General features: G+C 33.9%; 1 long non-coding RNA gene across 1 annotated transcript; it reads left to right on the top strand.

Moving 5' to 3' along the window:
* The first annotated feature begins 10,322 nt into the window (after window positions 1-10,322).
* Window positions 10,323-11,127, top strand: LOC141710826 (uncharacterized). The gene is made up of 2 exons (XR_012571076.1): window positions 10,323-10,500; window positions 10,653-11,127. It is a non-coding gene; the product is annotated as an uncharacterized LOC141710826 (long non-coding RNA).
* Window positions 11,128-13,120: the final 1,993 nt, after the last annotated feature.

Below are 13,120 nucleotides of genomic sequence, written 5' to 3'. Positions count from 1 at the left end.
GCGTTTGTTAGACAACCTAGTATAGTGAAATTGTTTCATAACCTGAAGAATAATATTATGAATACAATCATGAGATTCTTGTGTTTGTGAAACACGTAATTGAATATGAATTTTCGATATGATAGAAAGGATGATTCTGTCAACAACAGATTTCTATCTGTAAGAAAGGGTTATTAATTGACGCCTCTTGACAATGCTCCACCCGATCTGGGAATCGTCTGATTATTGATTATTGATTTGAAATATTTAATTTAAAAGGAAGAATCTCTTTATAATATGATTATGATTGTAACGTAATATAATCCCTCTAAAATTAAATAATATCAAGTAGTAATTGGCCAATGACACAACGGGCTTGTGTCGGTCATAGCCTTCCAACATGGTAGAAAGTAGTTCTTATTTTTGAATCATTGTCGGTTCGTGCTACAGCCGAGGGCTTTGATTTCAAAATAAGAAATACTTGTCTATTACATGGATATGTGTACATTGAATAAGAATCTAAAGGTCGGTACGTGCTACAGCCGTGGGCCTTTGGGGACTGATTCAACTGTACGGAATGTTGGGTTAGACTTTACTTAGAATATTGAGTTTGTCGTGCTACAGCCGAGACTCAATTATTCAAGAGGCTAAAGTTTGATTAGGGAATAACATGAGATGTAATTGACAAGAGTTGTCTGCCTATTGAACATTACATGGCGGTTCGTGCTACAGCCGGGGTCTTGTAATGGAATGTAGGATCCCTATTCTCACTAGCATTATGAATGCTTAATTTTTCACGTAGGGGGTTGAATAAATTAAGAAAACTAGTGGGAGCCACTTATGAATAAAGACCCGATTCATATAGTGTTTTGAAATGAAATCGAATATTTGCTAAGTGTTGTTATGTGTTTATCATTTACAGATTTACTTTGTACATTATGTCTTCTGCACTATCACTCAGGAGCATACTAGATGCTCACAAATTGACTGGTCCTAATTATGCTGACTGGCTTCAAAACTTGAGAATTGTTCTCAGGATTGAGAAGCTGGAATACGTGATTGACTCACCTAAGCCTACTGAACCTGCTAGTGATGCACATAATGATGAACATGTTGTGTATAGTAAGTGGATAGATGATGCAAATGTTGCTCAATGCATCATGCTAGCTTCCATGAACATTGAGCTACAGAAGCAGCATGAGCATATGGATGCTCACACTATCCTCATGCATCTACAAGAGTTGTATGATGTGGCAGGGAGGACAGCTCGATATGAGATATCGAAGGAGTTGGTTGTAGGATGTCTGAGGGATCATCTGTGAATGACCATGTACTTAAGATGATCAATTTGATTGAACGTCTTGGACAACTTGGTTTTGCCATGGATGGGGAGCTGAGCCAAGACTTGGTCTTGCAATCACTTCCGAGTTCGTTCTCGCAGTTTGTTGTGAACTTTCACATGAATAAGTTGGATGTCAGCCTGGCTGAACTCCACAACATGTTGAAGACTACGGAATCGAATTTTCCCCCTAAGAAGAGTTCTGTTCTTCTAATTGGTGAAGGTTCCAATCCTAAGAAAAGGAAGAGGAACTCTTCCAAGAAGAAGAAAGTAGGTGAAGAAAAGCCGGTTCCACCAAAAGCCGAAGACCCCAAGAGCAAAGTTGTTTGCTTTCACTGTAACAAGGTGGGGGCACTGGAAGAGGAACTGCAAGATTTACCTTGCAGAATTGAAGAAGAAGAAGGGTAGTGAGACTACCGCTTCTGATTCAGGTATGTTCATGATAGAAGTGAATATGTCATTAAATCAAATTTCTACTTGGGTATTAGATACCGCCTGTGGTTCTCATATCTGCAATTGTTGCAGGGACCAAGGAGAAGTAGGACTCTTGAGGAAGAGGAGGTGATTCTACTGATGGGAAATGGAGCAAGAGTTGCTGCTGTAGATGTAGAATCATTTCATTTACATAGGCCTACGGGCAAGACTATTGTTTGAAATAATTGTTATTTTGTTCCCTCGATTGTGAGGAATATTATTCCCATGTTAGACTTGGCTGGATTTTCATTTATTATTGAGAATAATGAATGTTCTTGTTAGGAATATATGTGCATTAGTTTGATGATATATTTAACAAAACACTTAAGTAGAAATCTAGTGTTTGTAGCCTCAACGGATAAGACTACTTTGGCTATCCGTTGATGGTGTAGCTTTACTTAGAAATAAGTCTAGTGTTGTAGCACATTTTAGTCTCTGAATTTGAGATATAATTCTTAAATGTTGAGGGAAATTATAAGTCATGTTGACTACTAAAGGATATGCAGATAGGAAGGCCAATTGTAAATATTTCATGCCTTGTAATTTTGTATAAATGAAATGGTGTCAACGGATAACTTAAAGACCTTCAACGGATGAGAAACAAAGCTTCAACGGATGTCTCTAAAGCTTCAACGGATAACATCCTTCAACGGATGAGTGCATCAACGGATAGAGCTTCAACTGCTAACACATCAACGGATAAAGCCATCAACGGATGAAGGCTTCAACGGATGTTCTGTTAAATAGCAGTTGACAAGTGGTAGTTGTACCTACAAACAGAGGCACATGGGTTGACAGAGACAACTGAGATGTGGTAGCCTATTTCAGGAACATCAGAAAAAGCAGCCGTTCTACTCTAGTATAAAGAGGCAATAGTCAACAATGCACTGGAGTAAAATGGAGAAGAAACAAGTGGAGAACTTATTTTATTATTGTACTTTTTATCTTTGTCTTCACTTGTAAACTTGGTGTTATATAAACCAAGTAGCAGCTAGTAATTAGAAGAAAATTTTTTCAGAGCTGTTTAGAAAAATCTTGAGAAAAATTATCTAGTTTGTACTAGGATGCAGCTGTGATCAACTTCTTGAATCACAAATTTTCTGAAATACCATCTCTGGTGGAACAACAAATCCACCAGAAAAGTTTTTAAGGTCTGTTGTGTTCTGTACTTTTGTGCTTGAATATATATCTGTCTGTATTAGCTTAAAGCAATTCACACACTTGTTTATCTTAAACACAAAGCCTTTGAAACTGCTCAAAACTTGAAAAAGTTTTGAGATTTACATTCAACCCCCCTTCTGTAAATCTCATTGTTAGTTCACTAGGAATAACAGTTCTATTCTTAGAGATAATATTCTTTATGGATGTGGTGCTTTAAATAATGGTCTGTATAAATGTGACATAATTTACTTCAGATTGAACAAACTAATAAAAGAAAAGGGATGATGAAAATCTCACTTCATAGTGGCACTGCAGTCTCCATTTAGTAGACATGGAGAGAGGACTGCAAATTTGCTAGGAATGGTACACACAGATGTATGTGGACCAATGTCTAAGCAAGCCATGGGTGGATTTCATACTTCATTACTTTCATAGATGATAGATCTGGATTCGGATATGTGTTTGATGAAACACAAGTCTGAGGCCTTTGAAAAGTTCAAAGAATATAAGTATAAAGTGGAGAAACAACCAAACATAGTATTATAACTCTTCGATCAGATCGAGGTGGTGAATACTTTAATGGAGTGTTTTTAGATTATCTCAAAGTAAATAGTATAGTCTCCCAGTGGACTCCTCCAGATTGGTATCTGAAAGGAGAAATCGAACTTTGTTAGACATAGTTCGGTCCATGATGAGCTATGCAAATCTTCCAGTATTCCTATGGGGTTATGCATTGGAAATCTCAGCATATTTACTGAATAAGGTGCCTTCCAAAATCTGTTCCTCAAACTTCGTATGAGATATGGAAAGAAAGGAAACCGAGTCTTAAACACGTTAAGATTTGGGGATGTCCAGCTTATGTCAAGAAAGTTGACCCACATAAGCTGGAATATCGATCCGTAAAATGTAGTTTTGTGGGATATCCTAAAGAGACTTTAGGGTATTACTTTTGCACCGATCATCGGGTGTTTGTCTCCAGACATGCTACCTTCTTGGAAAAGGAGTTTATCCTTGAAGGAAACAGTGGGAGCAAAATTGAACTTGATGAAGTTCAAGAAGCACAAACTACTACGGATCAAGTGGAAACACTTGTTCTGACTGAACAACCTTTTGTGGAACAGCCCATTCGTAGGTCAGGGAGAGTGTCTCGCCAACCTGAGAGGTAATATGGCCTTGTCATTGAGAATGACAATGAGTTGTCAATCATTTGATGATGACGACCCTGTGACCTATAATGAGGCTATGAGTAGTGTTGACTCAGAGAAATGGCATAGTACCATGAAATCCAGAATGGAATCTATGTATATGGTATACAAAAGATAGATTATAGCAGATGGCCAGGTGGAGACCTATAAGGCCAGGCTTGTGGCAAAAGAATTCAAACAAAGGCAATGGATTAACTTTGATGAAGTCTTTTACCTGTAGCCTTGTTAAAATCAGTTCGGATTTTGCTTACGATTGCTGCTTACTACGACTATGTGTTCTGGCATATAGCCAGATGGTTTTCTTTCCAAGGGAAATGAAAACCTAGTGTGTAAGCTACTGCGAACCATATGTGGTTTAAAGCAAACTTCTCGTAGATGGAACATTCGTTTTGATGAGACAATCAAAGAGTTTGATTTTATCAAAAACGTAGATGAACCATGCGTCTACAAAAGGGTTAGTGGGAGTGCGGTAACATTTCTTATATTGTATTAAAATAGAGTTGACACACATAACAACATAGCAGACCCACTCACAAAGCTACTTTTTGAAAGTTACTTTTATCGTCATAAAGATGAGATGGGTATTAGATACCAGAGTAATTGGCTTTAGTACAAGTGGGAGATTGAAAGGAATATGTCCTAAGTCCAATCAGGAATTAGGATTTAGGAATAACTTTTATGTAATCTGTTTTGATTTCATTGATATTAATAAAGACTTGTTTTGTTTTTATTACGGGCTTTATCTATTTAAGTGTTTAAATAAAATATACCATAGTTTAGAGTACAGCTTTTTATGGATTATGATGAGATCATAATAGTGAGACCTAAAAAGATGATAACTCTAAACTTAAATAGTTCCTGGTCATAGGATTACTAACTGGTAATTAATAATCCGCAAAGATCGGTACATACTATGCTTGCTTCATTATGAAGGATGTCTGTTCTCATAGACATTTGTGTGGTGACACTATAGCTAGTATGTAGGTGCTTATTATGGAATAAGTTCACTGAACATGACTCGCACAGCTGAGCAACTGATGGAGTTCACTCACGTGTCAGCAGTTGTTCACATAGTGATAGTTGTACAAGTATCCTTAGACTTGAGGTCATCATAGTCATCTTGTGTATACTGAACTATGCTTTGGTTTAGTTCTTAGTCTCCAGGGACAATTATTAGGGCTCTTCTGGGTATAGGAATTCGTACGCGAAGATAGTGTATGATCAATAAAGGATCTACCCTTCCAGTGAAGGAAGCGAATGTTCAAGGCTGATCCACTTATGCTAGTTCAGGAATCTCTGGCCAGAGTGAATGAAATTAGAAAGGAGTTTCTAATTTGCATAGAACTATGCATAGTAAATGGTAAGCAAGTGATTGAATTAGATAGGCTTGACACGAGATCCATGCCTTGTATTTAATCGGGACATTGTAGGGTAGAAGGAGTTTATTGTACGGTAACTATTCACTGACAGATTCTTGGTATTCTAAGCAGTGAATTCATATTATCCGGATAGTCGCGATATGTTGAGAAGCATCACTCACGATGTAGAATAAATGTGATTAATTAATTAATCATATTTAATAAATTAGAGAATTTATATAAATAATGATAAAATAGTTTTATTATTATTTATTTCTACTACCAGCTTAATATTGAACCTACAGGGTCACACCATAAAAAGAGAATGATTTAATGGTGGAGGAATTAATTAATAATGGCTAATAATTATTTATTTGTGAAATAAATAATTAATTGGCAAATTTAATAATTGATTAAATGAGATTTAATTGATTATAAAATAATTAAGAAAAGTTCTTAATATTATTAATTAAAGGATTTAATTTTTGGAAATTAAATCAAGAGAGAGAATTATTTCTAAAGTGTTTAGAAAAAGGATTAATAATTAAAAGGTGTTTTAATTATTAATGAGAATAATAAATGGGATAATAATAATAATATTTATGGGAAAATTTCAGCTGAAAATTTTGCCTATAAATACACTATTATAGACCCTAATTTTATTCTAACCCACATCGAACCCGAAAACCCAAAAAGTTTGGAAAACCCAATTCTCTCCACCTCCTTCCTCCTCCTTAACATCGTTTTCTTGGTGGATACCGGTGGAGTGTTTCACACTTGAGGAGCAACTGCTATGGATCTCTGATCGTTGTCTCCGAATTATTTTAAAAGGTTAGATTCGATCCCTCGAATTTTTATTCACGATTTATATGCTTTTATTTGGATTTTGTATGTGTAAAAGTGTTTTGCCATGCCCCCGCTGCGTTAAAAATCCAACAGTTACATGTCTCTCCCTCCTAATCAAACTCATCTTAGACGGCGACACAACATCGTGATTGTGTTTTAACTCCAAAGACTTTATCTCCCAATGGCTTGTATATCTCCAATTAATCATATAAATTCTAAATTCACTTCCACTTCTAGGAGGTTTATATCTACGCCTTTTCTTCTTCATACAACCAACACTCCCGATCAAAATTCCATCATTCTCTATGGGTTCTTTATCGCGGTTTTCTCCCGATAAATGACAAACATAGTACGGGCATATATTGATTTATCCACATGCCTTTGTGTATTTTGAATCTTAATTGCAAAGCCATTTTTCAAAGTGTAAGCCCTAATTATATTCTCCGCGGCTACTAAATTAGGGAAATTTTGACTCAAGAAAGTAATTACAATATTTTCTTCTTCAACAACACTCTTATCCCCTGTCTCACTACTATCATGCATAAACTCACTACTCTCATGCAAACCTTCATTTTGAAATTTATCTTCACTAACAGAAATATATTCATCACAATCATCAACAAGATTCACATAATCTATATTATTATTACGCAAGCAACTACCATTAATATTAGCAATTTCATTATTTACAACATTATGAACAACTTTATCATTTCTTTTCAAAGCTTTTTTACCTTCAAATCTAGCAAACATCTTATCCATAATTAAAACAAGAAAAAAGCAAGAATTTTAGCTTACCCAGTATAAATTAGTGAGTAAGGATGAACAAAAGTAAGAAATACCCTAAAATTAGCTCTCCAACTTGACAAAAGTGGCACAAAAATGAAAGTGTGATCATTTAGAATTTTGAACTGCAAGTATAGTCACTCCGCGCATAATATCCGCGGAACGGCAAGTCTTTCCACGTTTAATATCCGCGGAAGCCATCCTTTCCGCGTATATTAAGCGCGAAAGGGGTAGATTCTTTTTTAAATTCCGGCGATCCAACGGCCCGGGAGTGATGCGTTGGATAAATGTTTCCTGACACATGATTATCATGGAACAGGACCCTTCGGTTTATACCTAGTTCTAAGATTCATGGAGTTCGAATTCATCAAGAGTCATACATGTGTTTACTTATCATTTGCATCCTGTGGTCAACATATGGATTTTGAACGTCATAATTTGAAGTCATTTTGAGCCGCATTTTGAGTAAGTAATTATGATGTGAGTGAAATAAATTATGTTTATTGTGCGTTCTTTTTTGAGAAAGTTTTTTAACACAAGTTCAATTACTCAGAATGATTAAAAGATATATAAGATATGAATAAGATTGTTCAAATTTGGTCCCTGCGGAGTGAAATATAAAAGTTGAAACGTTATATCACACGTTGAATAAGAAATAGAGTTTTTATTAATCCAATTGAGGGAGTTTTGCGTGTGTCACCTGCAAACATCAGAACACCGATGGGAGCAAATCTGGTCCGAATAAACTCGGTTGTGTCTATGAATTACAGAATAACGAATTATTAATTTAATCGATAACGAATTAATTATCACTTAACAACGTTTTAATTAATTACGAGAGACCCTAACCACACAAACATACAAACATATCTTTTGTCTCTCCTCTCTGTCAATTTTTCCTCCATGGTAATAGTGTTCTAACTCGTTGTTGAGAGTGTTATTAATACGTCGATTTATCAGTGCAACTCATTTATTTTTTGAAGCGTTCGTATACACATAAGTTAAGCTGGTAAATAAGTTTTAAGAAGACAATATATTGCTAAACTTGAGTTTATACCTTTTTTTTTTGTTTATTTTCGTCATCTACTATGTTGCTTTCATATTCTTAATTTTGCGCACACAAACACGATTATTGTTGTTTGTTATTCCTTGTGTTTCACGAATCATACAACAAGTCTGTGTAAAATCTCTCTAAAATCTAATAAAGGTTGGATTATTTAAGTTGCAACATTGAAGTTAAAATCATACTTATAAAACAGTTAACTATACGAGAACTATATTTTCAGCAAAATTCATTTTTTTAATTTATTGCGGATTATATTTTAACATTTTGGCATCAAAGCCAAGTTACTTACATAAAAAGAATATAAATGGAGAAATATTCAATGACAACAATCAGGGTCGGTACTTATATTCGAGGGACCCTAGTCGAAATCACTTTATGGACCCCTAATATATATATATCATGAAAATTCATATATATATTTTTTTGAAAAAATTAAAAAAAATTAGGACCCTTAAATATTGGGGCCCTAAACGCAAGTTTTGCTCATCTATAGTTAGGGTGGCCCGACAACAATTAATTCTGTCAAATGATATAAGATTTTGTTAAAGATTTTCTTTGCACAACTTATATTTTTAAATGAGTTGATCAGTTAAAACGTGAGTAGGCTCCGGAAATTAGTTAAGAAAAGTACTATTTTTGTAGCATGGGCCTATTGTTAACATTTAGCTCAGGGAGACGGCCTGCTATACTATTCTATGTCTATTTATTAAATTTCAATGAAGTTTCCATTTAACTCGGTTCGTGAATACTTCTGCAGGTTCTGTCTTTGATTGAATTACTCCCGTTCCAGCTGCATCTACCTTTTACAAATTTTTAATTATTATATGTTAAATAATCCACCTCTCTTTTAATTACAACTACGCAAATTTCCAACAACAAACAGTTTGTCCTTGCCAACTGCAACAAATATATTACCATTAAACATTACCTGATCCTGCCGTTTAGAACTGATTTTTGTTGGGAAATAGAACTTACTAAAATTCTATTTTCATGGATAACATGGATTCTAAAAAATTTACACCAGTTCACATTTGTGTGCTAGTTTAAGAATTTACTCCCGAGTTTTTAAACAGGTGAGGAAGTTGTTATCCATAATGTGTAAAAAAAATATAAGTATAGGTGTGTGCATCCAAAAACAATAATCGAATAACGAAAAATAACAGAGATATGAAGCGTATGACGAAGGATAGAAAAATTCGAGTCAATTAATTACCATTATTAATTAAAACGCGTCAATTAATTAGGACGGTGATCAATTTATTATTATTAATTAATTCGACCGACATAAAAAACAAAACCATAAGTCAATTTATTTGAGCCCAGGCCCAGCAGAAAATAAAAATTAACAAAAATGCAAGCTCGAAGGCTTCGCAAGCCTGAAATTGCCCCTCGAAAGCCCACTATTTGCAACCCATGCGCGCCCGCGTAGGTGATGGAGCAACACATAGACAAGACAAGTGAACATTTCATATGTGTGTTGCTATATGAGGCTAAGGAAACGTCTTTTCCTTTTCAATATGGAACTTGATGATTTAGAACTTATTTTCTTAAGAGACCATTTTTGAATAATCATATCTCACTCATCCCTTAATTATTTTGAGTGATTCAAAGTGCCTTGTAAAACTCTCGTAAAGGAGAACACATTCCAAGCGTCACTCGTTGGACATACCCGAAAACCAACCACTCAACCGCGGCTCAAAATGACTCGACAATGTGAGGTGTAAAACCCACATTTTCTAACAGAAGTGATAATAATTTAAAGTAGTTTTATCCTATTTTTGAAGTGAAAATTTTGGATTGAAATTATCTTAAATTTGCACGTAAAACATCCTATCATCGTGAGCTTTTTCTGCATTTGGTTCAAATCAACATACTAAAATGGTCTGTTTATAGAAAATCCATTAACAATGTGTCTTTCTAAAATAATCATTCAGCACATGCACCACTTCTTAATCTAGCATTCTTGTTATTCAACCACATGTTGTAGTTTACAGCCTTGCACTACATATAACAAGCATAGAATTATCAGTGTTCATTTTGGCTGATATGTGGCAAGTTAAAAGATAATAATATGTAAGATGCCACTTTATGAAGACATCAAAATAGTTTCATGGAGTAGAATATTGAGGACAATGATGAAGCTCGCCAAGTTGAGCTAAGTTATGGAGCTTGACAGATAATCAAAAATTTGTAAAAAGCTGGCATGTGCTGTGTTAGCAAAGTCGCTATTGTACTAGAAAACACTAGAGAGGGGAATAAAGAAAGAGACCACTCAAAGTTTATAAGGTAACACCTGCATAACTATTCTACCTTTTTCGATTCCTTCTAATTCATTTCTTCTCCTTTTTTCCCCTGTTCCCTTGACATATTCACTGTGACACACTGACACACACTGATTTGTACAAGGAGGTCCATAATTCTATAGATTTGTACTGCAGGTCTGTAACTTATGTGAGGCTCTGAGCATTGCCTTCCCCAGGTTTGTTTTAGCTACCCTAGTTTTAAGACATAACAGATAGGTACACTAAAACTTAGTAGTTGCTTAACTTATTGAATTGTAGATTAGATGTTTTAATTAAGTCTATATTTGTATAAAGAAAAAGGAATCCAGACTTTTTTAAAAACACTTATGAAATAGGTTAAAGGAAAAGACAAAATCCATGGGGTGGCAAGCATGCCAGACTTGATATTTGGCTTTTGTGTTGCTTAGCTTTTCCTGGATCATTTACATTACTATCATCGTATTCTTAGTATTAAAAAACAATGTGTACAAGTGCATACAACTTTTCTTGGCTGCAAAATTTTAGCAAAATGCCTTCAAACTGTCAAACATAGTACTGGCATGCACATACTGAACTGAAAGTCTGTGTACTGAAAAACTAACAAATATTGAAATATGAAATGGACCAGGAATTGAACTTTTTCAAAGAAGTTGCCTTGGGCCCTAGTAGACTTTGGCTCTAGCTAATTTTCCTCATTCTTCTGGTGTTCGATACCTAATGTAAATGATTTTTAGTAGATATTCGAATGTCAATTTATATTTTAGTTTGTACATCTTTTCCAACATTTTGTAGCAATATGATACCCTGCAGTATTTCTTGACTCTAAATTATTATATGAAATCTTTTTTTTTTGTCATTCTTCACAAGGGATTATGCTAAAAAGATTGGGGGAAAGGGTTGGCTCAATAGTGTATATTAGGTCAATCTTTTTTTATCGTAGAAAACGTATTTGGTAAACCAAGCTAAACCGCTTAAACGACAGACTCTGAAAATATATAATCATAAATTCTCCTCCCATAAAATTCATAAAATTGTAATCAAGTCCCCTTTTTAACCAACCGAACCAACCCGGACATTTGAAGTCAATCTTGCTCCATAATATTGGTGGTAGTAAAAACTTGCTCCTTCAAATTCACCTCACATCTCTAAATGTATTTCCAGACTTCCCAATTGTACAAATTTGATCATATTTCTAATGGACAATATAATTTAGAAAAAATCAATAATTTATGCATTGCCGGGAATAAGAAAAAATTGAAGGAATGGTCATTATATTTCAATTGCTTCGAAAAGTCCCACTATTTGTAAACATTTATAGAACCATGAATAGGAGATTCTCCATCCAAAATTCTCATATTACTTCTTTTATTTTTAATATAGTGTTCTATTAAATAGTGTGCATAACATTATGTGTATCTAGCTATGTACTACCTAAACATGGTGGCCTGTGCAATTTTCTATCACCGCAATAATAGAAGGAAAATTTGAACAATTTTAATGAAAAGCCTTAGTTTTGAATCTTGCCGGGTGTATGTTTAATACGTTTCTAATGTTCTTATAATATACCCATAATTTTTGTTTCATACATTTGTGGGGGATTACTTCTATTCTCGGAAATAACTTACTAATGTCAAATAAGATTACTTTAATTTTCAACAAAATAAAAAAGATATAAAAAGTAAAAAAGATGTTTCAAAAGTTTGTGAACATAGTGGATCACTTTATCAATAATATAGATCTAGGCTTTTATGATTCAAAGAAAAAGAGGCTGCATATACGGGACTGATGTGGACCTCAGGCCCACCCATTTAGTGGGTGGAGCCTTTCAAACTTTAGTTTGGGATTTTAGAACACAAAGGATAAAATGGTAATTTGATAATAAAAATGTGACGGGTGAAGTCATAAGTGGTATGTATGATTCTTTCTTCATGTCATGAAAAACTAAAGTGACTTTCAAGCAATTGAAGGTCAATTGTCCATATAAAAGTCACATATTTTGAAAAACTCATTTCATTAAATTGATATTCTATGTTCCTATGAAAGCAAATATTTTCTCGTAAATTTTTATTTTTATTTTATTTTGCGATCAAGTTAATTTATTGGTCATCACTATTAGTTAACATATATTTAGACAAAAACAAACATTTTCTCGTAGTATTTAACTTGTTTGATTTTTTTCATCAAGTTAATTTATTATATAAATAAAAAGTAAATATAAAATCAACCAATTATGAATTCTACTTAAAATTTGATAAAATATCTAATAAATAAAAAATTATGGAAGATTTACATTACCTGTCATGGATCTAAAACATCAGTGATGCATCGTGAAAATTAAACTTACCGAAATATGAATTTGATTTAGTTATGATTTGTTAATATGGACTTGATTCAGTTTATAATCCAAAGTTAAATACTATTCATATCATGTTAAATATGGATTGAATTGGATTTAGTTTTACATAATTTTGGATTAAAATATGAATCATCCATATTTGTATAAATTTTTAAAATTTTGACTCATAAAGTAACTTAATTTGGAATCTAATTTTTTAAAAACATATTTTGCCACATTTTTTGTGAAACATCGAAAAATAACCCGGGAACAAATTTGTCAGGAAAAT

The sequence above is a fragment of the Apium graveolens genome, chromosome 3 (assembly GCF_009905375.1).
Source record: "Apium graveolens cultivar Ventura chromosome 3, ASM990537v1, whole genome shotgun sequence".
NCBI lineage: Eukaryota > Viridiplantae > Streptophyta > Magnoliopsida > Apiales > Apiaceae > Apium > Apium graveolens.
Note: the sequence above shows the minus strand (reverse complement) of the source record. Positions and strands in the feature narration are given on the sequence as shown.